General features: G+C 40.5%; 1 long non-coding RNA gene across 1 annotated transcript in view; it reads right to left on the reverse strand.

Moving 5' to 3' along the window:
- Positions 1-25,550, reverse strand: part of LOC118171677 — a 64,823-nt gene extending 39,273 nt beyond the window's left edge. Inside the window, exons 1-2 of the long non-coding RNA XR_004753314.1 lie at positions 25,433-25,550; positions 8,117-8,229 (exon numbers count right to left, since the gene is read on the reverse strand). This is a non-coding gene — a long non-coding RNA (uncharacterized LOC118171677). The remainder of the gene's footprint in view (positions 1-8,116; positions 8,230-25,432) is intronic.
- Positions 25,551-25,819: the final 269 nt, after the last annotated feature.

A 25,819-nucleotide genomic window follows, 5' to 3' on the forward strand; every position in this document is an offset into this window, starting at 1 on the left:
ATGTGCAATGCAACTAAATTGAATCTAGTCTAGCATTTTAGATCAAATATTCAGGAGTAGCTATTAACATGTGTGAGAGAACTGAAGGTGAATTATGCTCCAGAGCTAATTGAAGAGCTTCCTCTAAAGGAAAGGAAACCTGTTTTGATACTTTATTTTGCTAATGAGAAGCAACGTAAAATGACTTCCTAGTTATTATGCTGAAATATGTCATGCATATTCAAAAACTATCTCTGAGGAACTGAAACAATTTAGATGAGATGAGTTACTGAATACATGAAAGGAATTGACTTCACGATCCAGCTAATGGTTAGATAGGCTCAACTGTTAAAAATAATGACTGAACCAAAAAATGTACATTCACATTAACTGCAACCACTGATAGTTACTGTGAGCTTGCTGGCTGAATGGCAATTTAATTTTATTTCAACTGTTTGCTTTTCATTTGTCTTAAAAAAAAAAAAGAAAGAAAAAAAAAAGAAAAAAAAAGAAAGAGAAAAAAAAAAAGAGTCAATTTATGTTCTTTGCACATGCGGAAACTCAGCATCAGGTTTCCTGGAGTTGGCTTATGACCAGGGTATTGTCAACGATTTTCTAAGGTAGTGCTTTAAGTGCCCAAGAGTTTTGACACTGTAATGGTGAATGTTCACCCATTAATTCTGGTTGCATATTTGGCACTCTTCCACATCATTCTTTCAAAATGAATTCAGCAGAAATTCACGGGTTATTTACTTTTTTAAGCCCAACACCATAAAAATATATGTATTATCCAAATGGCATCTGATTAAGAGAACTGTACCGTACCTTCCCACCATTACTGAAGTTTTTAACTAGCTCAAAGCAGATTTGCCAAGTACTACATTAGGGTACACGTCAGAATAAGCTTCCAAACTGAAATTCATGAATTCTCAACAGTTACAATTAATTGAAAATCAGTGATGCCTGTTAACAGCATCTTCCTGACCCTCAATGTTCTTCAGCATCCTCCATGAACAAAATATAAGTTAATGTGCCCAGGAAAATTTCCAGAATCAGCTCTCCTATCCCTTACCATTTTCTGTGAGCTGGCTAAAAGAATGTGCAATACATAAAACAGCCATTGGATGTAATAACCAGGCCTTGAAAGGCTGGAATCATTTTGCTGTGGGAGCAATGCACTGCTGGATCCAAAGAGATTATGAGATCCCATACTGAACGCAGGAACAAGTTGTAACTCTTCCCTGCTTTTTACTCCAAATGCATACAAGTGCCACAACAAGATCAGTGTTTGCACACAACCTCATTTTCCTATTTGACAAAAGGCAAACTAGCTTAATTTTTTTTTTTTTTTTTTTTTTTTTTTTTTTTTTTTTTGCATTTTAACCAAAAAGGTACAGCACCACACACCACTGGTACCAGTTAAAAAACCCCTGAGGTGGAGAGCAGAAGGCATGACGTACCCTAGATGCCCAAAGATTGTCCAGCCGAGGATTTGTAACTTGTGCTGCTGACAGATCCTGACCTTCAGAGCAAGACTGCAAGGACAAGGGTCGGGGAGTCTGACTCATTCTCAAGCTCTATATTAAATCTGTCTCGCTCAGGATATCTAATGCCTCGCTGTTTACAGAATCGGTGTCTGGTTTATTATCTTCTAATATAATATTTTTGCAATTGGAAGCCTGTATATTTTTGATATGATGTGAAGGCAGTGACTAACACAAGGCCATCACCCCTCCTTGCCTGGAGTCACTGTGGCTGCAAACGGGCACAGGTTTACACCCCCACACAACCAGCTGCAGGGTTAGGGCCCTACCTTCTATTCATCACACACACAAATCAGGGAAGCACAGATCAGCAAGAAAAGCCTTCATAAGAGAACTTCTGAAAAATTTCTGGCACAGAGTTTTATGCTTCACGTGTACGTCCTATGAGGAGGCAGAAGGGAGAGGGGGGCAGTGCTTGAGCTGAAACATGGAGAAATCAGGAGGCTGAAATGAAAGAAGTTTTAAGGAGAAAGGACACTTAGAAGCACCTAGCCCCCAGGTAAAGAAAGGTAAAATGCCTTCACTCCAGCTTTCCTAATCAAATTAGACAGATCTGCAAGGTATAGAGTATTTCTTGCTTGTGGAAACAGATAATTGCCCAGTTTGCAACAGCAGCGACCTGCTACTGTGCTGACTAGGGCAGTTTAAACATAGAAGTCATCCACAGTGGCCTCAAGCTCCTAGATAAGTAGTGAAATTCATCTACACCCCAATTGGCTTTTGTAAGGAAAGCTTAAAAAATCTCTCTGTCTTAAAATTAAGTTACCAAGCCAACGCTCCATTTCTAAAGTGACACTTCACCTTTCTTGGGTGTCCTGTGAATTGCGATAGCTTGAGCTGATGCAGCTAAAGGAACACGTCGAGAAGACAGAAACAGCCATTGCCACAGCCCTTATTAGCCATTCCCGAGCATGGCAGCTATTATCTGCCTCAAGCTATCTGATCCAAATGGATTATTTGGATCCTTCAGTTGGTGTTACTCACCAAAAACCAAGGGCAGGAGATACGCTACATGCCCTGGCACAGAACAGAATAAATTCACTAAGCTAAGGCTACAAATAATATTCACTTTGAAATATGTTACAGAATAATGAGTATTTCAGTGTTAGACCTGTTACACTAAAGTGAACATAAAGAATTTAGGATGCAAATACTTTTATTTCATTATATTAGCATGTATTATGTGCTTTTGACTAAAACTAAAAAGTTCATATGTGTAAATTTATCTTCTGTTACAAATCACACAGGTTATAGATATTCCTGCTGCCCCTTGAGTGTCAAGCTGAACTCAACCCCAAACCCTCAAAGCTGAATCCAATCAACGCTTCAACCTGAAACTACATAAAGACTTTACGTTTTACTGACACTTAAGAAAATGTTCAGCTGCCTTTGTCTCCTTGTTTGCTCAGGAGATTGAATGAACTTTAGGAATATGTCTGTGAAGCAAGGCTGAAGTCTTACTGGGAGCACGTGAAGATCCCATTTCAGTCATGCTGGATGATTTCATGTTTCACGAATATAACACAGGCTTCTGCTGCTTGTTACTGTGATGAATGCAAACAATGAAACTAATATACAAAAAAAACATTAATTTATGAAACGTAGTGCACTGAAGGTGCACTAAGTCAGCTCCCAAAGGGTAAGCCTGTGACAGAAACTCTTGGGCTAAGATGGTGCAAGGAGAACAAGGCTTAAGGCAATACTGCTGCTTTAGCAGTCAAACTTGGTCTTAATAACCTGGACACCTTTATGTGGTTGTGCTCCCAGCCTGAAATGTGTCACACCAAATTGCAATGCTCAGCTTTATTACCTGAAATTCACACTGAATTCACACTGACCAAAGATCTTTGTTATACGGTAGACCACTGCCACTCTTAACATGTAGCATATTTGGTATCCGAGAGACTGAATGCATTTTCTATTAAAAAAATTAAAAAAAAAAAAAAATCCAACCCTCTATATCATTAACTCCAAAGATGTGTTAATAATCCAGGTGGATTATTTCATATTTGATCCTGGGGATTCAGAATGGAGCCCAACTCATTTATCTGCCACTGCACCATCATTACCAGCATATCAGGCACACACACACAAATTTATGGGGCTGTGTCATTTGGTCAGTAACATAAATATATCTGATTAACAGCCACAAAAGGCTGACCTATTGACTAGAACTGTGCCATCATCTCCCCAGAGCCAACTTGCTTTTTTCTTTCCTTTTATTTCACTGCTGTCCTTTACATTGAAAATAGCTTTTCCTGACTGAAAGCTCCAATCTTTTTTTCATGAGGAAAAGCCTTTGTAACCACAAAAAACAAGTAACAACTCAAGAAGAGATAAGAGAATTTTAAAATATTAAACCAGTATTTCTCACGTCTGTATCTGTTGAAAGTTAGATGGTTGTGCGTCTTCAAGATTAAATGTTTTAATTGAAAATTTCCTGAGGTTTATAAGCAGTTTGTTCATTCGATGGCCATTTTTCTTATTACTAGCATTTATTAATATAGGATACAATGGAATATAACAAGTTAGGAAGTGATGGCCTTGCTAAAGCCGAATTGGGCAGAATGCTGATATTCTCTCTGCTGGTAGAGAATGTGCAATAAAAATATAAAACCTGTGGGCATTCATTTTGACAGTGCAAGGAAAGTGTGTTTATTAAAATATAGTGCTTTCAGGATCTGCTTTTTTCTTGAGAGGTGCTCATAACTCACACTAGTTCATATTACACCATTAGTGCATAAAAACTTGTTTGCTCCCGGTAACAAAAATTGGAAATATTTTTCAAGAGCAATTGCTGCAAGGCAATCTCTGCATTTTCATCACAGATGCCTGTGCAGACTCTAAGCTGAAACTACTGCCCATAAAGTTACTCCGATTAGCACATCAGCCTGTTCACTAACAGGTCAGTACAATAAGTACTAACAGGTTCGCACAACACAACTGGAACAAATGAAGAATCAAATTATGATCTCATTAATCCAAGCTACCTCCTACTTTTAGTGGAAAACAGTTTTGGTTCTTTCCCTAGCAGCTTGCTTTTTTTTTTTTTTTTTTTTTTTTTCCTTTTTTTCCTTTTTTATCTTTTCTTTTTTTCCCCCTTTGGCTCTGTTGAACAAATACAGAAACACAGGCAAATAAATCTACATAGGATGAAAAATAACCTCAAGACTCAGTATTTTTCACATGCTTGCTTGCCCACCTCTTGCCTTCCTTCCTAGCAGGAGAATAGCAATCTGGTATTGGCCCCTTTCGCATTTATGAAGATAAAGTAGCCCACATACAGGGAAGTAATGGGGCTCCCTACTGTTCCTTAGTCACTTACGTGGAAGAGAAGCTTACAGGCTCATGGCTGAGTACAGCTCTTACATGACAAAGCACTTCTCTGTTCATTTGAACCATTCCTTTCTACTCACCATAACCCTGCTTGCTTCTCAGCTCCCTCAATGAATAAAATCCATGTCAGTGAGCACTGGGCTCGGGAATACTGCCCAGGGACTACTTTTGCTGGTGACAATTCACCTGCAGCTTCCCTAGTACAGAACTTCAAAGACCAGCAGAGATGGACTTGAATTCAAACTTCAGACAGAAGTCTTAAAATTTTCTATTTGGGAATGTGGTCCTAAGTCCCCTGGTGCCTTTGAGAAGTAGAGGAAAAAAAAAAAAAAAGTAAAAAAATAAAAAAAAAAAGTAGGGTATTTTATTCCGCAGACAGTTTAGCCACAAAGCCACTAGGAAAGAGATGAACTACCTGACCCTCAGTCTTCTGGAAGAAAGGCTAAGCAGCTCTGCCTTACAGGTTTCATTCCTGATAGACCGGAAGGTGGCAGGAACTAGAAAGCATCCGCTGACTTTAAAATTTAAATCTTGAAAACAAAGAGGTGCCTATTCAGCCCGCAGTCCTATGGTTTCATGTTAAGTCAACTGAAATCTGTCTATGCCATGGTGGATGACTTAAACATCGTGAACAGATACAGCTCTTGAGGACATCAGCTACCAGCTCCAAATCACTCACAAAAGCCACTTAGAGACTGAATTTAGGACTGTGATTTAAATGCAGCATTTCTATGAACAAACACACACTTAGCAGCCTGACCATTCAGACACTGGGAAGTGGTACTCTCCAGTTCAGAAAATCTGTGTAATTTATTATGCAATTAGCAAGCATTGTGGTTACCAGTAATAAAGCTAGTTTAATTTATCTGAATTCAATTCAGAAAGAAGTCAGTGTAGACTATAAATAAAAGGTATTATATGAGTTCTCTATCCAGACTTAAGAAGACAGTTACATTAAAAAATATATGTATATATATTTGAAAACACCTTTTTTGGAAATCATACTGGGGACTATTTTAAAGCGATTCATCAGGATGACGTAAATGTGTGATACAGTTCTGCTTATGATGTATAGAAAATAAAGTGTGGCGAGTGTTTTAAGTGAAAGATTTTACAAAATCATCAGTGCCAAGTTGCTCATTCTTCATCAAAAAGGCTTTTAAAAAATATGGAACCAGCTACCAAAATTAAGACAATTTCATGGTACTTCAGAAGAATGTAAAAGATCAAGCTTGTACCACATATCAGAATATATTTGAAAAATATAGTGCGTATTTGACTGAATTCTGTTCAGTCAATAGAACTATGGCAACTTCTGCTTTGGAAAACTGGGATCTCAACGGGACAGTGGCTGATTTGGAAGCCCTTAGTGCACTGGGGCGAGGGTTTTCCCACTTGATATCTAACCATAATCAGTTATTTGTTCACCCCCACCTTTATTTTTTCCTCACACAGTTTTCTCTATGCACGGCACCTTCTAAATTTTAAGGACCGAACTATCAGAACCCTGAAAATATGACTCTACCTTCAGACTGACAACACAGATAGCACAGAGATATTTTTCCCTGAAATTTCTCTACAGCTCCTAAAACTAATTAGTTTAAAATCTAGATTAATACATTAATGATAAATGAGATAATTATCTCTAGTTTTATCTTTGTAAACAGAAACCTACAGAAGTGGCTGAGTTACTGAACACAGTGGATTGGCTGAGTTTTTCACAACTAAAAATTAGATGCACAAGCTTAGAGAGAGTGAAAGCTTTCCCCCCTCCAGATGGTAAGCTGCCTAGGCAGTAATTGATTTTAATCACAGGCTCCTGACAATGTTCTCTGCCTAGGAAGGGTTCAGTAGCTACTGATATCTGCAGCTGAAAGAATATGGTGCCTATTTTCAGTCATTTTATGGTCCAGTTCCCAGTGTTCCCAGTGAACTTTCAGTAGCATGGTTTATAACATGATTATCCCCTCTTGTTCTATACTGCTTAGTTTCAATTGTTGTTGGACTTTAAACTGAACTTCCGAAAACGCCATCTATCTTTTCCAAGCCACTGACAGACCCATCAGTTTAGAGATGCATATTACCTACTCCACCTGGTTTGACACATTACAATATCATATTTTCCACTCACTCATATGTAACATGTAGCCAAAGCTCCTTGACCTCAAGTTTATAAACTGGCTTCAGTACTCTTGCCAGAAATTGTCTCCAAATTTCAACCCAGACCATTTAATTCCAGTATCCCTTTAAAGTGAGAACAGTTAAACATATTTCTCCCTGCATTCCCATCTTTCCCAGCTGGGAGGACCATTTGCAGTAATCTTTCAGAGACACCAGAACACCCATTTTTCGTCTTCATCTAAGCCCACAAAGTATGTGAGACATTATGTTTACTACAGCCCACAAAACTTTGAAGTTTTGTGTATTCCTTTAATGCTGTAATAGGCTGTCCATAAATTCTCTGACTGCTTCTCCTTTGTTGCCTCTGAAAACATTGACAGATGTCCCAAGACTTTGGTCAATGCAAGTGCTTGTGTGCCCTGGGTTTCAGATTACGTCCCCAACCACGAAATGTTAAAGAGCATTCTCTGATGGTACCCTTCAGAAATTACTAGGTATGAGTGAAAATGCCCATTTTAACGAACTGTTGGAAGGGATTAAATAATCACAATCAACCCATGATACTCTCCTCTGCTACATTTCTCACAAGAGAAGAGAGATTAAAGTTTTCGCAATACCTCAGCAGCTCCAGTAAGACATCTGTACTTCAGAAAAAAAGAGATGTAAAATTATTCACTACTGGGTCTTAATGAAGGACTTGAACCAGCCCAGATTCAAGTACTTTTATTTTTAGAATAGATTCAAATATTTCCAATGAAGAAATACTCAGATACACAGGTAACACAAATTCGAGAAGCTCTCTACCCTCCGCAGAATAATTTCTGTGGGCTTTACAGATGCTATGGCATAAAGAGGAGTTAAGTGCATCACGTACTTGAAACTATCACATACTTTTTCTTTATTATATGTATCATTAGGAAAAAATATAACTGCACCACAGGCATCTCTCAAATTAAATACCACGTACAGTCCCTTCATTTGGTTGATACACTCTAATGACATACTGGGTATAGCCACAGATGTTCTTTACTAAGTTGTACTGAAATCAGTCTAATTTTGATACGAAGGAGGTGGTCTGATTTAAGGACTTGATTTTCCAGCATAACAAAACCATTAAAAGAAGTGAAGCCTCTTACCACTCGGAGTTCCGATGGATAAGCCAATTTCTCTGTCATGGTTTCTGCCTTTTAAACCGGAATTTCAGAAAGGTATCTATGAAGGTAACTTCCATCAGCTATTTGGGAGGCATCTGGAAAACAGAAAAACATGTCTCAGATTTATAAGCAACATTAAGTTAAATTGCAATTAAGTATTCAAAATATCACTTTAATATTAGTGACAAGGTAGTAGAGGATCAGCACCAAAGAATCAACAGGGATAGTTACCCATAAAGTTTTTTAAAACTGAATCTCAGTAGCTCAGGGCAGGGTAGTGTGGTATGGCACAGAGTGTAAGATCAACTACGTCCTGACTTGACAGCGTGCCAAATTTCAAAGCTGTCTGATGGCGTATGTGATGTGAGCTCATGGCTGCCATCCAGTTCTCAGTCAACTGATGTCCTCATCTTACCCACTGACACTATCCAGCAGCCTCAGCTGAGGGATGGATATTAGAGGGAACTACCACATCCTGTTCTTATACATAGGCAATGGAAACTTTAGGCAGAATTTTTTTCTGTTGTTGGGAAAAAAAGAAAAAAAAAAAAAAAAAAAGAAAAGTTTGAAACTTTTTCTGGACCAAAACTGGTGTTTTTAAATAGCAAGAGTGCTATTTTGTTAAATGATACGGAGAGACTCTGCTGGTTTTCCAAAGCCATGCCCACTCTGTGTGATGCAATATTGATCTGAACAGATTTGTTCTCGCACTGGAAGCTGTGCTGCTCTGTTTGCAGAGTGCTCCCTTGGCTACTTCTCCCTGCTCAGGAGGAGATGAGACAAGTTCAGAGGGTGTGTGGCTCCCATGCAGCTACACTGTTTGCAAGCACTTGCTGAAACACATAAGTAGCCAGTCTCACAAGCCCAATAAACGGGGCTGGGGAGGAGCTATCAGTTGTGTAAGTCACATAACGTCAGCACCTCCTTGCTGCTTTAAGGACCACATCATTTCCCAAATCGTTGCAGCCCTGTGGCTGTGCTGTGACAAGTCACTGCTGGCACAGGCTGCATCCTTGTACACCTGTCTCATGACTACAGCGGCAGTAGAGTCTGTGACTCTAGTGCAGACGAACGTATATTCTTTAGGATGAGTAATTAAGCACTGAAATGCTCTCACCCTGAGGAGCAGAAGAAGCAGTTCAGCTTTTAATACATATCAGTTCTAGAAAGCATGTGAGCTAGTAGTCCTTGCAGGCAATTACATCCAATTACAAACAACTTTCTCAGATAAAGTAATGTTTTCTTCAGGAAACATCATCAAGCAGATTATGGAAATTTGCATTTTATTACCATTACTGCATTTTTTTCATTGTAGGCATCACACAAACCTGGGCCCCTACTGGGTTAGATCTGTTCAAACACACGGAAACAGCCACTTCCCCCAGACACAAAAGAGGGTTCGTACTGTTCTCATTTTGTAATAAATTTTATAGACAGCTGAAGCACAGGGGATGTAAGTGGTTTGCATAAATCATACACAGGTTATGGCAGAGACAGCAGACAAGCCCAGCTCTCCCTAGAACCAGCTCTAGTACCAGGACTGCAAAAATCCCCCTTTCCCTTTAAAGGGCCGTAACACCCCGTGTTTGGGGGAGAAAAAAATGCAAGTGATTCTCTGCAGGACAGGAGCTTAATGGCTTGTCACTGTAGTCAAATAATTCAATGTCAAATGCCAATTTTGTTTTTAATGATGCAGCGATGTACCCAGCTCCCACACACGTTAGAGGTGCCTGGGTCCTGTGGAGTCTCACTGGAAGCTGTGCAAAGTGGAATTCAAACATCCTTCACCACCTTTTTAATGAAATAAATTCATCTTCTAATAGAAGAGAAGTCCTTCTGTGCTTGAGTTCTCCATTTTACATTCATACATACTCTGTAGCTTGTCTGTTTGCATTAAAAGAAAATCCTTTTGATCAATGCTCTGGCAACAAAATTGCACTCCCCTGCATAGAGCACCCCTCAGTCAACCCGCAGTGTAAATGATAGTTAATAGATACAGACATGCTGTCAAGATCAGCTATGCATGTGTTAAAGCTTAACTGTCTCTAAGGTAGCAAGGAATAAAAGCCTTTCAGGTAACGCATTACCGTCTAGCCTCATCTGCAATACATTTCAGTACAAGCAGCGAGGCTCCTTGCCTCCTCCTCATGTCCTGATTTCCCTTTGCATCAAGTCTCCAGCAGGGTAAATGGGAAAACTTTGTCACTCACAAACTGGTCAACCGAGAGAAAGGAAACCAAGGTATCTGACCAAAAGTATGCTTTGTCTTAGTGTCACAGGTGGCACCAGAAAGCAGGAATCCAGCGATTCCAGCGCATCACTGGATCATCAAGCTAGGTTGCTTCTACTGTCATCCAAATGGCGTGTCAGTGGTAATTCTAAATAAATCGATAAAAAATTTACTGGCAGCACTAATGGGGTTTTACTCTTCCACATCAGTATTTCTCAGTGAGGAATGAGCTCCTTAGCACATGGTGCAGAAATGACCACATAGTCACACAAATCCTCCTCCATTTGCTGAGCTGCATCCACTTTGCCAGAAGCAGAGATTATAAAAGCAGTAGGTGGGCCCTGGCAGTCCTTCTCCAAGCGCAGGCACTGTGGGGCAGGAGATACTTCCATGCACTCCTTACACAGGAGCATACAGAGGACTGGTTATTTATTTGCATATAAATTTATCTGGAATTTCAACACTTTGAGATTTAAAATAAAATATGCAAATCTACCTTTGCATTTCCCAGCCAGCTACAAAGTTAACTGCAATTTTTGACAATCAGTATTTGCAATTTAAATAAAAAGCAATCAAACTTTGAACTTTTTTCTTTTTTTCAGCAAGGCAGAACACTGCCGTGATGAGTACAGAGAAAATTATCATGGTAGTCAAAAGGAAAATTTCATCCCCCATAAGAACAGGGGTCTCTGTCCTTTTCAGTGCAAGGGAGCTACACCATAGGCTACCTGTTAATACCCATCATAAGATCAGGACTATGAAGATCCATGAGGAAAACCAAAAAGCAGAAATACCAATCCAAAGAGATGAATGTGCTATGGCTGGTTAGGAAAGGAACACTGAGGACAAGCAGGATCATTATCTTATCAGACTAGTGAAGAACAATATTTTTTACATCACAAGCAATGTAAGGCAGCAACACCGGCAGTTAACAGCAGCATCAGTATGCAGACATGGCCAAAGGTCCCCGAAGTTAGTGCACAAAGCTTGTCAGCCTGAGAGGAGATTTAATTTGTTTTGGAAGTTCTTACGCAGCTACTGCCTTTAACTATAAAAAATATTTCAAAGCTCTGTCATCTCCAGCACTGTTTCCAGCTGTGTTTAAACAAATCTGATTTCCTTTGTCATCATATGCAGCTGTATCTCCCCTCTCCTCGGCTTTCTTTTGAAAGCAGTTCGCGGTGATAAATTCAAAGAAAATGCAGCTTCATTCCAAAGGGGTTTCATTTCTTCCCCACTCCGACGGTCACTGACCGCAGACACATATCACAACAAAGAGACTGAAATTAGGTGAATTACTTCATGAGTACACCTGCCCGTAAAAGTATGGTGTATCAGTGTCAGGGCACTAATCACCCCCAGTCCTCTCTGCTCATAAGGATGACGTATTGGTCTAACGTTGCCTCCTGTAGCAGGAATACACAGAAAACAAGAAAATCCCTGCACCAAGCCAAGACAGGTCTCACACACACACCTTGAAGGCCCCACTCAACAAATGGGATGAGAGGATAATCATTATAACATGTTAATGCTGGTTTGGAAAAGGTTTGGAGAGAGGAAGGGAAGGCAGCAGTTATATGATTACCATCCACAGGCGTTCACACACTGTCGTTAGTGGGGAAGGTGGGGGGAGAGAAGGGGGAAAAAAAAGGAGGAGCAGCATAGAAATCGAAGCTAAAAATCAAAAGGCCAGATTATAATGCCTGATTTTCCAACATATGTCAACATCTTGGAAATAAAAAGCGGTGAGAAGTTCACCCTCTGTACAGCATAACTGCTAGCGGGGGACTGGAGTGAGAGAGCCCCCAGTTTCATTCACAGGTACCTCTGAAAACCTGAATTAAGCAGCTTACTGTGCTAGCACATAATGTGACCAGCTTTGCAGAGATCAATGTCTTCTCTACAGATGCCTGCTCACCAGCTGAGAAATCAATCAACTAAGCCTCAACAACCGCCAGAAGAGCAACCAAGGGCATGCAGCCCTAATACTGAATTTAAACAGAGATTACAGCTCCTATTTCCCCAGCAAAGTGTTTCAGCATCAGATTGTAGGAACTCCCGTTCAGAGCCACTGTCACAAATGCTGGACAAGAAGAGAAATGAGGCCTCGCTTCAGTGTGTCTGAATTGTCACATCTAAATAGCACGAGGCCTTTTCCCTGCTATATATCCCTCCTTCTTTTGTGGAATGTCCTCACAGATCCTGACCGAGGCACAGAAGAGCTAAGTGCTCTCAGCGCGCAGGATGCCCCCATCCTTTTGATGAAAACATTAAGTCTCCACACTCAGCGTCCTTACATGTGGAACATTACAAAATTCACCGACGTGCACAGGCTGCAGTTACTGATAAAGTCCTTTGATACATGCCCATAACTAAAGAGAGATCATGTTTTTATAATTGCTGTGGGCTTTTAGTGGAAGTCTGAAAGAAAGGGAAGATACCCAGCTATCTCCTGTGGGGTCTGCTTTCGCTCTTTGGAGCTGATTTTGCATTCCGAGAGCTGAGGGAAGGGGAAGGAAGAGAGTAAGAGAAGAATTCAGCTGGGTGAGCCTGATTGTTTCAGAAATACAGAAAAACTTGGTTGTTGCATAAAACAACTTTTGGAAAATGCTGTCAAGTCCAGAGTGCAGCGCTGGGGAGGGCTGCCGCTCAGCTCTTCGCTCCCTCATCCAGGGCTTGGGAACAGCTGCTGCTCCCGTGGGCTCGACCTTGGCAGCTGCCATGCGCTCATGGCAGTCACTGGTAAACGTGGGATTTCTTAAGACATTTTTTTTTTTTTTTCTGACAGTTTAAGATTTGAGATTTAGAGATGACCATCTGCATGCTGCAGTGCAGGAAGACACATGCAGGGAGGACACCCTTTTTTGTTCTAATACTCTTCAATCTGTTGTGAGAGTTACTTCTGATTAATCGAGTTAAACAATCTGGTGTGCTTTGCTGTTCCTATAAGTTAATGAACTTTTCAGTCATCTTACTCATCAGCATGTAAATCTAAACCCACTGTGATTTAGAGAAGAAAAACAGGCAATAGAGAGGGTGCTGGGCTCGACCTGCAGCAGTTTGGATCTCAGGCAGTTACTGTCAGACTAATTACAGACTACGTGAAATCTGCATTCAGTTTCTGCATTTGCAGATATTTACTTCCTAATAATTGCCTGAACAGACTGAGCTACCATATACGTACATGCATATATATATAAATCCTCCTCTCAATCCACTGGTCCATCTTCTGCACTGCAGCTTCCCATACTGGACCACCATGGGCAGCAGTAACAGCCCGCAATATACATTTCCCATGGTTTTCCGATCAGGGTGTGCACCCCTCATTGACCAGTGAGACATCTTCTTGTCCCACATTCGGCCCAGCACCACCATGACATGAGAGCGACTGCTTCAAAGACACGCGTCCCAGAGCCTTGGGGGTGTCATTGGTCTTTGTGTGAATGCACAAAGGCAGGAAAGATGGGCTTTGCCTTCTTCCACTCTTTGCTGCCATCTCAGCAGAGACCAGTATGTATTCTTTGTCAGACCTCCTAGAAAGGTCAGACAAGTTTGTTCCATCCATTTTTACCTTTTTTTTTTTTTTTTTTTTTCCAAATACGAAGCCATATTATGACACCAGTGATAAAGACATCAAAAGTTGTTGTCAGCTCCTGAGCAAAACCCTGATGATATACCACTGACAATGCCACTCAGTACTATATCTCACAATTCATATCTCTTCCCTGCATTCAAATCCATCTCTGTATTTACATGTATTTGTTAGAACACAGAAACATATATTTCAGGATTGAAATGCATAGCTGGAAAAATTAAAGCATAAATTACCCAGGCAAGACTTCAGTCTGTGTGTGCTGTATTTCGCATCCCATCTCTAGAATTTAACTTTGAGAATTTCCTGATAAAAAGCAGAAGAGAGGCAAACCCCTTCCAAAGAAAAAAGATTAGAGGAACCTCAGAGAAGGGGAACAGCTACTCAGAATGATCTGCTCCTTTGTAATGTCATAATTTCAGTCCCTCGCTCAGCATCTCAGATTGCCGCCGACAGAATGGGAGGAGGTTGGGTTAGTACACAGTGGTGCCAAACAGCACTCCCTGCCTTAAGCAGGGATTTTAATAAGCAAACAAAATGAAGATAAGAACATTCTGGAGAAAAAGAAAAAAAAAAGCTGGGGGGGAAGATTGTTAGGGATCAAAGAGGCAGGCATGACTTGGATTCCAACAAAATCAATCATTTTAGGGTTTGGATCCCTGCTTCTTACTAACTATATGAAAAAAAATTTAGACGATAAAGGGAAGGACTATTTCACAGCTCAGACTCAGATTATTTTTTTTTCCTAAATTTTAAACTCTACAGGAAAATGACATATTAAAACTTATATAAAATAATCATATCTTTCTTCAAATTTCATTCATTTCATTAGCTTTTCATCAGCAACGTACCCGAGACTTTAAGATAGTTAATGAAGTTTTGGCTGATGCAAATGCAAAGTCAACCGTAAAAAGGCTCTTGTACTTTATATGCCACATAATCTTTCACTGAGCTTAATATTTCTATGGTCTACATTGTACAGATATGACTACAAGATAGATTTCAGCTTGAAAATGGATTACACAATATTCCTAGCATTCAAGGCATGCTATCAGTAAAAAAGTTTAAAGAGGAGATAATATTTACTGTGAACTACTTCTTCCCTATCTGAAGTGGAAAGTGAAGCATTCTGTAGCTAAATGAGAAATGACCAATTTTCAGAGCATAAATCAGCGTTTTAATTGAATTGAATTAATTGATGGTATTGTAAGGAGAAGATTTTCTGTATTTTTTTTAGGAATATCTAATATGCCTTGTTCATAAAGCAGAAGTTCGTAAAAGGGGAAATAACAAAACTCTTTCTTGCTGGTTAATCTTTCTTGCAAAAGTCGCTTCCAGGAAATATCTAGCACCTATGTTAATGAATGCAATCATTCACAGGGATGCCCAGGGGCTTAGAGCAACCTTACATGAACCCAAACTGCAAATAAACGCATCTCATATATTGAAATAAAACAAGGGTTTCTGTACTAAACTAGAGTTATCAATAGAATAGGCAATCATTTTTAGTGGGGAGAGCACATTTTCTTAGTCCCGACATGGATAAAGTGTTTGGCTTTCATTTCCACACTGTGAATCATCTGGGTATTCCCTACAGTTCAACAGAAGTAACATACGATCCTGATCCTATTAAAAGTATTGGAAAAATTCTCTGTAATTTATTGGAGCAAGGATTGTACTCAATGTATCTTTTTTTTTTTTTTTTTTATGTGTGTGCATATAAATTAAAAATATGCTTTTGTCGATACATATCTGAATGACCCCTGTGACTTCAGAAGGATGAGTTTGGAATCACAAAAGCAGAACTAAGATAAGAACATGATCCATTATGTGGATAGCAATTTCCAAAGCAGGAGAAAAATATCTGTTGCATGGAGACAGAGCTAAGAAGTCATATAGGAAACGTTTTCTCTCACAGTCTCTCTCACGATCAGCTCAAACAGAAAGCTTCATTCTGCTCTTCTTTTAGAGCAGCCACAACCTTTACCTCTGATGAAATATTTGCTGGAACAGGAAGAAAAGGCTCAGGATCAAACGTTGTAATGACAGCTAAACAATGCTGTCCTTCGGAACATTTTTCTGAAAACCTTTCACCTTCTTTCAGTGCAGTTAATTCCACCAAACAACTTTTGCTTTACCAGCTGAAGTCTAACGATCGTCTGACTGCACCAAATTTCTACAAGACCTGATTCAGGAAGGTACCTGGCCACATATCTGATTTTAAGTGCAAGGGTAGTCCTCTTGCAATCATCAAGTTCCTAATGTTCTTAAAGAATGGCGTTGGCCCAAGAATAATCTGATTTTCTTAGTTGAGCATTCATCCCCAAAAGATGTGCATTTTCACATGGTCCCTTTCCTATTCCGACCCTTCTGAATGTGACTGCCTGTCTCCATAATTAACTTCCTGTTCATTTTTACAATTCCATTCCCAAAGTAATTAGTTCACGGGCTGCTCCAGCCTGAATCTGATAAATTTTTAAAGCAGCAATGGCTCAAACCGTGGCATCTCTTCATCTCTTGTAAATACCACCTTCTAAATATTCACTAGTTTTTGGAATAAACGCCTCTGGCAAGAAGCATGTTAGAGCCCTCCAGGTGGTGATTAAAACATCCCCTCCTGAAACACTCCACTGGCCTGGCCTTCCCTGAATCCTTTCTCAGCTTGATAAATTTAAACTGCTCAGCGTCTCAGAGCTTAATGGGGAGGAAATGAGGGTAGGTTTTAGGCTGTTCCTGGGCTGTCCTCTGGCTATTCTTACCTGGAGCATGTCTGAGAGACTGCCTAAAGCTACAGGAAATACTTTGTACAGCTTGACTAAGATCACTGGGACATCGCATTCTGCATTACCTAGCTGGGACATTTTGACTTAACAAATCTGGCTATTACTGACAAGAGGCTCATTTCTCCTCTCTCATGGCACATAAGACATCTTTCCTTTGTCCCTAATTCAGGATTACTTTCAAATCATACTTCAATGTTGTGTACAGTCATGACTTTATCAAATTCATTTCATTTATTCTCCTTCAATTATCTGTTCTAGCTTTCTTTCTCTGTGTCTCTAACTATTCAACCACTCTATTTAATTTGCAAAAACACTTGGGGACAGAACTTGCAAGAAACAAAGTTGGAGTACGAGGAATCACATTCTTCTGGTTTTTATTTTTAGTCTTCACTGTTTTGGAAATTAGTTTGATGTTAATTCACTGGAAATGAAGCCAGTTTAATTTACTGATTGGCAATCCTCAAGAGAAACGTTTAAGATTTTTGTAGCCAGACCTATTAATCTGGAAGTACCTTCTCTATTATTAATGAACTGCCTTTTGCTTTTAGCACACTGCTATCAGGAACTGAAGATGTTATTTCGACATGTTTGAAAACATGACTTTCTCCAGGAAGTTTCATCTGCTCATTTATTATGTGCCTTGAAGCTCTCATCAAAGGTAGATGACAGAAATGTTCTTCCAGATAACTGCCCTAAATCCTCTGAAGAGTTTTGTTTATGTCATTATTACAGTATAAATGATTGTACTGATATTAATAAGGTTTTACTTTCTGCCTCCTTTCCACCTCTTCTGACATGAATTTAAATGCACACAACTGACACTTTTTCTCAGTTCCAAGATCGACAAGAAGGTTACTTTCAAGAACCTTCATGATGGAAACTGCACTGCACCAGAAAGGCATTTAAAATCTGATTTGCTTTTGGTGAGGACAGCAGCGAAGTGCTTGAAAGCTGGGGAGCACTACAAGCAGCTTCTGGGCTCCATGTGTAAGCACATCGCTACTGAGTGGCTGCTGGAGGCACACCGCCGGCAGCTGTCCCACCCCTCCTACAATGAGCAGCCTCCCATCCTCTTCCTCCTGCCCTCTGGTCGCTGCACGACCTCAGAGCTGCTCCTGCTTTTAATTTAATCTCCTAGTACTAAAACCCACTGCTAAAGATTAGCGACAGACACTTTTCATTCCATTCATGTGAAATCCAGAAAAGACAGATGGCACACCCTCGTTTGGTGACCGCAGCACGGGCTGCCACAGGTGCAATCCTCTGAGGCCAGGCTTTAGCAGAAACCCCTTGTTACAACTGAGGTCACTTTTTCAAGTGTGCAGCTTTCTGCAATCTTCTAATGTAATATTTTTGACAAAACTGCATTAAGAGCTTGGCACACTAAGTACACAAGGTGGTTTAGCCAGCTTTCTTTAACCAGAAATTTCTTTCCTGATATTAATTACATTTCGCTTGTGCTTTGGGATCTGAATCCTAGCAAGAGCTGAAGAAACTCTGGATTTTGTTCTCATGCTCGTTAGAAGCAGATCTGTGCATTTTCATTCCATTTCCCATGATACAAGGTCCTTGACGTAGTCACCAGCATGGAGAAGGAACTCACTGCTTCTTTGCACACCAGGGAGAAATGGCTGATTAAAAATTTTGACAGGTTTGAGGTCCGCCCAGTTTGAGTGGTTTTGTTGCGGGACCTGGTAAGGCTTGAAAATATTACAGAGCTTGGGGAAAGCCATTCGCTGTGTAGTAATTGCAGTTCTATCCTTGCTTTGTGTTTACACATTATTATCTGACTGCCCATTTAGGAGAAATAATTAGAACTTAGCTAACTGTAAATAAGACAGATTTGTTCTTTCTGGCAAATTCCTTAATGCAACTGATTACCCTTGGCAGAAAAAGCTACAATGGCATGAACCTCTTAAATAAAACCTGCACAATGATCTTTCCATCTGTCTAACTGCCATAATTAAAGAGATCAGCAATGCAAAGTGCTTTAGATTTGGTTCTCAAGCATGGATGGCACCTATCATTAATTTGACTGACAGACTTCTTTGTCTCCATTGCACCTTTATCTTCATCGCGCTCTTATTTCCTGCTAGAACAAGGAGGCTTGCAGAGGACCAACAAGTCTGACAGATATACTCTGCTTTCAGCTACACCAGCAGAACCTGGAACAACTTCATTCAGTTGCATCAACAAACAAAAATAAGCAAAATTTTAATCATTGGCTGCAGACAAATCCACAGGTTTGTAATGAAATATACGTCTGTAGGAGACATAAGGGAAATAATCAGTCTTTTTATGTGAAATAAGAGGACTGGCTGCAATCTAGTTTATATTATTGCTGGAAACATTAAATGCTAACAACACATTCTTTGTTACAAAGGCAGTTATTCCTGAATTCTGAAGAGCGATATTTTCCACTGATTATGTCAATTGCATTGAAACTTGTGGTGTGTTGCAAAAGACTTCTAGGAATATCTAGCTATACTAGTTGAACTGAAGTAAGGTAGTGAAATTAGATAGTCTGCATAATTTCAGTATAAAAATCCATCCTTGGGGAAGGATGGCACTGCTGGTTGGAAGCAGTGGTGTATGAGGTTCAGACTACACAGATCACTTGTCTCTATTATCATTGTTTCAGAAAAAAATGCCACTCTATCAAAGATATTGGAATTTGGAAGTAAAATCCTGCAGATAGATTACTCATTTAGAAATGTTGCCATTTTCATTCAGATACAGTCAATATTATAAGGATTTAAGTAAACAACTTTGTCTAAAAATGCATTTGCTTTGACAATGACAGAGCCCAGACCATTAGGTTCAATACCAGTTAATAAAATATCTACAAAGCACATATCCTTCTGGAAAGAGAGGCAGTCTTGAGGGTAGAAGTCCTTCTCTACCTGAGCATCATCCAAGAGCGTTAGTAGGGAAGGGCACTGCCTCCTGGGGTCAGAGCCCGATGCAGAAGAGCCTTTCCCTGCTGGTAGAAGCTGGCTTGAAGCAGAGTGCCACACGCCAGCTTTGCCCACCCTCTCATGGATGCCTTCAGCCCCTGCTGCTGCTGCTTACCATTGCCAGCAGCACACCTCCCACAGCCTCAAAGCAGACAAGTGCAGTTGCTGTAAATGTTATGGGTTGCAAAAGATGGCACTTCTGCTCCTCCCCAAAAACACGCAGCTGAGAACTGGCAAACTGATCTCCAGCCTACAGAAAAACTCACATGGGGAAACGTCTCCTCATTGGGTGTGACCTCTCGTTTACAGAGTTTTTAAGCCAAATTACCTCATTCGATGCACAAAATAGAAGTGAATATTTAGGCATGCAATAAAGGTTTCTTTTTCCTCTCCCTTCTCTGTTAGATAGGCAGCACCTGCCTCAGAATGATCCTATAGGTAGTGCAGCAAGACAATTTTGTTTAACCATATGGAGAAAAATGATCTGGGCAGCTGTTCTCAAGTCTCAATGCATTTGCTGTCATTTTTTTTTCTTTGTCAGATGTGTGTTATTCCAGAGAATTAAATACAGGTGATCTCAACTGGGGAGCTAATGATCAATTTGCAAACACTAATGAGAGAATTCTCATTTATCTCGTGTTTCCTTTATGTTTTTGTAGGGCTTCAGGTTGGATAATACACAGGTCAAAGTGGAATACTTTCACCATGTCAGAGGTTAAATACTGGTTTTCTCCTCATCACCGAAGTGTTTGTTTCTTCTCCTTGTGCAGAGCATCAAGCCCCTCATGCTTGCAGCAGTTTCATAAAAATATATTATTCTATAAGACTTTTGTCCTAATTTAGCACTTCAAAACAGAAATGAACCTAAGGAGAATCAGAGGGAGAGGGGAGGATGTAGTAGAAAGAAGTTCCTAAAGCAAGAGCAGAAAGATAAAAATAGAATACACACACAGCAGAAAACAGAAAGCCAATCCAGATTTTGTGGGTAAATCCAAAGGAAACTGCTGTGATTCTCTGAACATCTCCATTTGGAGATGTGTTAGAGCTTTCCCACACACATCTTGTGCTCCTTTCTCAGTTCTGGGAAAAGTATTCCAAAACCTCCAAGACTTTGTATCTCCCCCCCCCCCCCCCCGCGACTTCCTCTGTTCTGCCCAAGCCAAGACGTGCGGCTGAGGCACATCTGCCTGGCCCTCCCTGGTTTCTCCATATGAATAAGCTGCTCAGTGGGACTGAGGAGAAGGGCAGGGATGCCAGAGAGTTCAATCAGGTTCAACACTGAGTTTCCACAGCAGTGTCTGGCCTCATACAGCTAGAGCTGCCCCTCCTCCAAGAGCCACAGCCAGCAGCCTGGGACTGCTTGCCACTGCTGCCCCATGCTCGAGGAGACAAGTCCAGCAACACCAACCGAAATCCCTCCTGAAGGCTCCAGCTGCCTCATGGTCTCTCCTGGCTTCTGTAACACACCCAGGGGAGCAGCCTGCCTGTAAACAGCCTCGCGTGTCCTCACCTGTGTGCGGCTTTTCTCTTTATTTCTGGCATTGGACATGCTCCCTGCGTGAAGCTTCATTAAGGCTGATTTCCGCATGTGCAATGCAGAGGGGGTGGCCTGGCCACCACTGCACTGATCCCTGCTTCCACGGTCTGACCCACGTAGAGTCGGGCCCTGTATGGGATCTGCAGTTACTGCAGAGCCAGTTCAGAAATCCGTAACCATATAAACTGAGTCAGAGCCCAACAATATCAAGCTAAATAAATCCCTGTTATAATGTTAATCAATTAACTTGTGGGTTCTAAGCCTTCAGGTTGCAGTGTTCATACTGCCAGCATTTTGAACAGTATCATGCTGACTTGATAATTATTCAACTTACTTCTTTTTAAAATGAAAATAGACTCCCTTTGAATCACCTGACAACAGTGCTCAGGGCTTCAGCAAAACAAACATTCACCAGCATGTCAAGATGCTTCCATTGTTTGCTAGTTTCCGAACAGAACTGTGATCCTAGAGCAGGTTTCTCTATGAACAGAAAATAAAGGATTGTGCTGTTAAATCCAAGATTGCAACTGAAAGTGCTGGTGGGCTAACCACCCAAGGAAAGAGGTCCACAGTCCTAAGGTAATTTATGTATACTGGAAATCACAGAAAAAAATGATTATTTTACAAATAATAAGGGAAGGAAACTTATAAAATCCTTGGCCATTCTTCTACTGCTCTCCTAAAAACTGTTTTTCCTTGTAAATGAGTCTATCACAGATTATTTGAAATTAAACTTCACGAAATTCAAAATCAAATGAAGACTGTAATGTGCTACAACCCACGTAGTCTCTAGGAGCAACATGCAAGGCCAAGACTAATCTGAGCAGCACCTACAATCCCAGTCTTGCAACTGCCTGTTATAATTAATGCTCAGTCATAAAGAACGGCACCAATCTATTTTCACAGATACAAATGCCTCACATTTTAAAAGCCTTCTTCAAAAATTGGCACTGACTAGTCTTGAGACAGGAATTTCTACGTATTAAACAGAGAAACATGTTCCTAGAAATAAATGTAAGTTATTAAAAAAAAAAAAAAAAAAAAAAAAGCTGTCATAAACCAGTCCAGCTCACTGATGATCAGAGAACCAAATGCTGGAATTTCAGCTGGAAAGCAGCAGCGTTTCACGTGCAGCACAATGTGCTTCAGAGCCAGGTTTCTGCATGCTGGATAAATTGCAGCTTTGCCACCCTTTGCTGCAGAGAACAAGCAGAGGAAGGATTCTGTTTTTGCAGGTAACAATTTACACACAGTATTAAATTCCCTTTAACTTTCGCTGCTATAACATCACCAAATGCTTGTATACTTTGGTGTTCTGGCCTCCTCGGTTAAGCTGGGAATTTAGAACAAAGAATATTTCGGATCCAGTTTCAGTACCAGGAAATAGAGAAGTCAGTGTTGATGCACACATTTCCAAAGCTGAAAGGACTTCATTCTAAAGCCATAAATTATTCATTGCATATTCTGACACATCGGGGAAGAGACCTGAATATTCATGTGCCACACAACTGGTGAAGTCCCTACAAATTTGGGAAATGATGAGACTGTGGAAACTTTCCTAACTTTCCTCATGGGAAAAGCTGTGCCATGGAGGATTCCACTGGTACAAGACTTGCAATCAGAGCAGAGGATGCTGTGGGACAGACTTGAGCCTTGAATCAGAGTTCCTATTTTTTAAATCAGTTTCCTCCAGAGCAACTGGGGATGCCAGCAGTCTGAGAGCTGCACTGTTAAATCACAGTCACTCATAAAGGATTACCAATCACGTTGCACTCATTTGCTAATCAGTTTGGAAGTTGTTTTCACAATGCAACCATATTCAATAATGGAAACATCTGATTTGTTATTCTCTCTTGCCATAAATCTTCTTCAGCCATTTATAATGAGACAAAATGAGTGCAAAGTGTAACTATGCAAACTTGGTGATCAGTTCCATCTATTGTGCATCGATAAAAGTGACTGGGGCCTTCCTAAGTGTCTGACAATTAAGTCTCAGTAAAACAAAGTAACCAGTTCTATAACGACAATAAAAAATATTACAGAAGTCTGTTGCAGCACTGGCCAGGCAGCAGGAAATCCAGACTACAATGTTCCTCTTCCTTTTGAAAACTCCTGTCTGATCTTGGACACCTACCTTAAAATTTGTACTTCATTTCAACACTTCTTTTTCCCCCATTTTCTTCAATCTGTCTTAAATTCTAAACAATTAAGACTGTCTTCTAACACCTCTTACAAATATGTCCTGTTCTTGCCTGGGGTATCTCAGAAGGACAACAACTTCGCTATTAACCCTTAAATCATAAGCAATAGTATCAAGATTGCCCAGAATTTGCCTTCGCTTCATCTCTGTAGTTCAATTTTCCCACTGCAATATTATTATTTTTTATTTCTCATGATGTGTAATGAGGCATATATTGGCTTTGACAGCCCAGTACCTCTTGGCACACAGTGCCAGGAGAGCACTAAAGGTTGTTGAGCTAAACAGCTGATAGCAGGCACCCCCTCTACAAATGACTTGGATAAGACTAAATGATGTGACGAATAAAACTGATGTTAACTGATGGTCATTGCAAAGCGCTGTTTTCAGGAGGCTCTTCCCCACAACGTGTTTCACTAATGCAAAGCAACAGGAGAGCAAGATAAAGTGACTAAGTGTATGGATTAGGTTTATCGTGGAGACAATGAAAGCTGCCCTAAACACCCAGGCACCTAATTTCCATGAGTGCAAATTGAAAATAAGTGTTAAGAGCTCCCAAGTTGCCTTTAAAGAGCTCAACCCATAGAAGATATTTTCTTCTAATGAAAAGATTTTTCAGAGCTCCGTTTCTCACTTACACTCCCAAAACGAGTCTCTCTCTCTCTCTCCCCTCCTCTCTCTCTCTCTCTTTTTATTTTTTTCCCCAGACCTGGCTGTGAGGCTGTGGTTATGCTTTGGGCAGCAGTACGGCCTCAGCAGGCTGAAACAACCACTCCATGTGTCTTCCTACCCTGTGTCATCTCTGTAATCTGCCAGCAACTGAGGTACACCAGAAGCTTAAAGTTGGAGCTTCTCATTTACTTTAGAAGTTGCTGCTCACTCTTTCATATGAAATAAATAAATAATCACAAACTAAACCGCAAAAACACACACACAGCTGCTGAACTGAACTGCAGCCATAAAGTGAACTATAACACACGTGTTAGGTATGGCAATCAACTGCCCTTGGACAACACCTTACAGTCTTCATTCAACGTTCCAGCTACTCATTGATATAGGTAAGTAAAATCATCCCCATGTGAACAAGACAAACTGAGGACCAGAAATCCAAGACCTGTCTGAGTTTTGCTTTGGTAACTCGATGCCTTTGGCAGGAACAGCAGCATGAAGGAGCGACCCTGAGCGAGTCAGAGCTGCTTTTTCCTTCCCGTTGCAGCCTAACCATGCCCAATATGTGCTGTTTATTATTGAATGCAGTGCTGAGATCAGAGCTAGGTGTTTCCTAACAACAGTCCCCAGATATTCATAAATACTGTTAAAAATCTGCAGCAATTTTGCCACGCGCAGTGCTGCTGAATGCAGACTGCCGCAGGTACAGATGTCAGATTCAGAATGTGTGAGCTCAGCAGATGAGCCCCGTGCTCTGACACCGATCATATGTGCTGTATGAATGTCATATACATCGTGTGAGCTGATACAGCTCTCACATCACTGTAAATATCTTTAGACTAGTTAAGCTAAATTACCCATTTATTACTGTGAGAAATAAGTATGATTCAGACATCTATTTTAGGGTGAAATTAATCATGCTCTAAACTCCAATGCCTGTACTAGCCCAGACTTTCTCGGGAGTTAGGATCACTGTTCCAGGTGAATGCACTCCGTCATAGCCAGTGCTGATTGCCTTCTGCAGGATCACACAGCACCACACCGGTGCGGAGCTGGGAACAGCCCTTCAATTTCCTGCCTCGGCCTGATGCTTTGTGCTGGTATTATTGCCCTGCTTTTGAAACTCAGGCAGAACAAATCTTAACTTTGTCCACAGATACAAAATAAACCACAAGTTAAAAAAAAAAAAAAGAAAAAAGAAAAAAAAGAAAAAGAGAAAAGCGCACACTGAAGACTCACGTATGTAAGAGCGACTTCTCATTGCCGCTCACCAAATTAATTCCCCCTGCCGTGAGCAGGAAGGTGGCATTTCAGCCTAGTGCGCTGGTATGACATTGCTTAAGGAGCAGAAGCACATAGTCCCCGTGAACCAGCCTCAGGTGGATTTAAATTACTCTCTGCTCTTTCGCAGTGACAGTTTGTGATCTCCGATTTCCGTTGGTTACTAAGCTACTAGAAACAAGCATATTGTACATGGGTAAACAGTTATTGTATATATCTGGGTCTCTAGCCAGCCTGTAATGCAACCTGTCTTTAGTGGTAATGCACACTGTGTGCCTTCACGTGCACCTCTACTGGCTACAGCAGCTTAGCCATACTTAAATATGCTGAAATTTAGCTTCAGAAAGGCACAAGAGGTTTTCGATGTTATTCTGGTGAAAGAAATAAATCCTGAAAATCTGTGGGATTTCCTCATTTAGATAAAATATTGGAAATCTTG

This window comes from Oxyura jamaicensis, chromosome 9 (genome assembly GCF_011077185.1).
Source record: "Oxyura jamaicensis isolate SHBP4307 breed ruddy duck chromosome 9, BPBGC_Ojam_1.0, whole genome shotgun sequence".
NCBI classification, from domain to species: Eukaryota; Metazoa; Chordata; class Aves; order Anseriformes; family Anatidae; genus Oxyura; species Oxyura jamaicensis.